Here is a 3,885-nt window from a genome sequence, read left to right on the forward strand (position 1 = left end):
AACCACACTTAAAATCTAGATTTCACAACATCAACCCATGCAATCAAACTGTTGTGGCGTGAGGCTTGGAGCACAGCACCGCACGGCGCGCGTGCAATTACTTAAAAAAACACACGCATTAACATGAATACATAACATCAAAACTAAACAGTGTTATTGCTAAAGATAAAGGAAACTGAAGACATAGAACATGTTGAACAATTTGGTCCAATCAACATGTACGATGGAGTTAGAGTCACTCTAGATTTAGGTCACTTATATCAACTAGGTTGCTACTTCTTGTACTAGCTAAAGTCAACTAGGATTAGATTATTTATAATTGCATTATTATTATAGTAGTACTAGGTATTGTAGTAGGACTTTAAGTATAGTTAACTTATGACTCTACAATTCTCTCCCTATATAAGAAGCATGTACTCAACAATATTTTAATCATCAATATAATTCTTGATTTCTCTAATCCTAGATGTGAGAAATCTACATGGTATCAGATCTTAAAAGCTCTTCCTCTCTATGAGTATTGATTAAAAAAAAGAAGAAAAAAACATGTTCAACTGCAATGGCCCCCTCTATCAACACTATGTCGACCTCCTCACTTCACCAACTCATTGTCGCTTGTTCTGTTAAACTTAAGCAAGCAAACTACCTCATATGGATGATACAAATATCTCAATTGATTCAGGTGATGAAACTAACTTATCTCATCACAAAGAATGAACTAACTAGAAGTAATTGTTCCACTGGACAGGCTGCTGGGAAAGTTGTAGCGGTTGAGAAGGATGCAAAAGATAGTGATAGCATTGATGACAAGAAGAGAAAGACATGTTGCTGAGAAGTTGGATCTCAGGCAGCTTGACAGAAGAAAACATGTACCTAATTGTGGGCTACTCAACTGCCAAGGAGATATGGGAATGCTTGGAAGAAGCTTATTGATATACCGTGAGTTTACGGTATTTCTAATACATTTCACTTACAAGTTGTGTGTGTCTAGGGCCTTTTTATATTGGTTTTTATGTATTCTATCATGTTTTGCAGGAAAGGTGTTCAGGCGCGGAAGTTTAGAGACAGCTGAAGGAAATGCAGAAAAAGGCATCCACGGAGGTCATCTACGGACCGTAGTTCCATTCACGGTCCGTAGGTGATGACCGTAGACTAGCAGGAATGTGTTGAGGACAAATCAGGGAAATCTGACCAAGTGTGGAACCACGGTGCCCATTTACGGTCCGTAGATGGATATACGGACCGTACTGCTGATCCGTAGGATGAGACTGTGAGGGTTCCAGTACCTGATTTTTAAAGATTCTAAGTATGGAGCTACGGAAGGGATTGACGGACCGTAGATCGATCTACGGTCCGTGCTGCTGGTCCGTCGTTTGCTTCAGAGAAGCTGATTTTTGGATGCCGAAATATTTTCTAAGTCCCGAGTGACGGAAGGGACTTACGGACCGTAGATCAATCGACGGTCCGTAAGTCAGTCTCGTGGATCGAAGACGCGTACCTGAACAAAACTTTCCTTAATTTGTTTCCTTTTTTATTTAGGATTTGTTTTCTATAAATAGGACATGTAAACCTCGTTTTTGAGGGTTAGACACTATTATTCTATTTTTTACTTTGGAACTTTGGAGATTAATTTGCAACCCTAGCAATTATTGATTTCCCAAATTCGTTTTGAAGATTTTGGCTTTGCAATTCAAGTTAATTTTCTGGGTTTACTATTCTCTTTACGTAAGTTCATGATTTCTCCATCTACAATTATGAATTGTGTTCTTGCTAATATGAGTAACTAAATCCACAACTAGGGTTGTGGGAACCATGATCAATTAACAAAGTATGAATAGTAAATAAGCAGTTCTTGACTAGTATTTTGCATGCATTGATAATTCTTTCGTTTAGAAGTCTTTTTAACGGTGGTCAACGTTAGAACTCACCTTGTTACTACTTGCCGGACCAAGGAGGTAATTAACAGGAAAAGAATTATCAACATAGATTTAGTGTGATACTATCTAATAGGCTAGTGTCGATTGGTGCGAAGTAATAACTAAGCCAAACATCGATTATGATGTCTAATATGAGGTAAAGGTAAGGGTTAGTAAATTATACACACGTAGCCGGACCAAGGTGCGGGGTGAAATTCTCTAGATGTCGGACCAAGGATTTAGAGATACCTAACTTATCACTTTGCATGTAATACACTAGAAGAGGATTGCTATTACTAGAATTACTGCGTTATGAGATTATGGGGAACACGTATACCCTAGTTATTTCTCTTATCTTGATAACAACCAAAGTTGAGTTTAATTACTGATTACAATATTTCGTATTACTATTTGTTTTACACAAGCACAACCCCCCTTTTTATTACTTGTTTCTGGAAATAATTTGACTAATCGAATATAATTGTCGGTTAAAAGTAAAGTCTAAACCATTTTCCTCGTGGGATCGATCCCAACCTACAAGTTGGGTTCTTTACTTGATAACGATCGCTTATGCTTCTGAAAAGAGGTGTAATTTGAGCGTATCACTTATCTTCAAGCAACAAAAGATAAAGAGTTTCAGCTTAAACAACAACTACAAAATGTTTGGCAAGGAACCAAAAAGATTGATGAATTTTTCAAGGAATTCAAAGGCATATGTGATGGCCTTACAGCCATTCATAAATATGTGGATGAAGATAGAAAAGTAATCAATTTTTCTAGAGCTTTAGGTCTCAAATATAAGACCTTTGGAACTGTCATGTTAGGTAAGACACCATACCCTTAATCAATTTGTTAATGCTCTCACGAATTTTGATATAAGGGAAGATGAAAAAAAGGTGCCACAACAAAACCATAACATGATATTCTTTGCCCAAAGAGGCAGGGGAAGAGGAAACAACAACTTCAACTCCAGAGAAAGATGTTTCAAGCTTGCTGGACAGGGACCAGGTTCTCCGAACAATCAAAGTTTTCCAAGTGAAAATAAGAAGACGAACAGTACTGAGTCAAGTCAAATCTATGGTAGAAATAATCATACTGCTCTTAAGTGTTTTTACTTGTGGGACTACTCGTATCAATATGCAAATGTACTACCACAAGCAATGACTTGACATCACATTCATACCGAAGCATTGACAAAACAAGTTTTTGTTGGGTTTTCAAAGCAAGTTAGGAGTAATTGTTCCTCCACTCTCTAGCTTGAGGGGAAGTGTTGAAAATGAAGGAAACGTAAGACATGGAATGGGTTGAACAACCCGGTCCATTCAACATGTACGACGGAGTTAGAGTCACTCTAGGTTTAGATCACTTATATCGACTAGGCTGCTACTTCTTGTAATAGTTGAAGTCGACTTGGATTAGATTATTTGTAATTGCATTATTATTATTATAGTAGTAATAGGTATTGTAGTAGGACTCTAAGTATAGTTAACCTAGGATTCTACAATTCTCTCCTATATAAGGAGCATGTACTCAACAATTATAATCATCAATACAATCCTTGATTTCTCTAAACTGTACGTGAGATTTGTACAGTTATATCTACTCCATGCAATTATTTAACATAACATTAATATTAATATTATCATCAGTAGCTAGGCTACTCTTACACAATACATTCAACCGGTAAAGCTCACATGGTGTGCTTCACTTTTATTCATGTTACATACTTTTACATGCATAAGATAACCACTACTTTATTCTTTCATAGGTTACACCATATCACACGTAAGCCTAGGACACAACATCTAGTGTGTCATACTATAAGGTTTTAATAATATGGTCGTAATCTGGAAGTGTTTATCGATCAGTTTAAGTTATCATTATCCAAATGTTGGCCATTATTATTGACGGTTTCATTGGCGAACATGGTGGTGGTGGCACAACCTCTATGACAGTTGCTCTGGCAGCC

Source organism: Solanum verrucosum, unplaced genomic scaffold, assembly GCF_900185275.1.
Source record: "Solanum verrucosum unplaced genomic scaffold, falcon-dt-bn FXZP01000004.1, whole genome shotgun sequence".
NCBI classification, from domain to species: domain Eukaryota; kingdom Viridiplantae; phylum Streptophyta; class Magnoliopsida; order Solanales; family Solanaceae; genus Solanum; species Solanum verrucosum.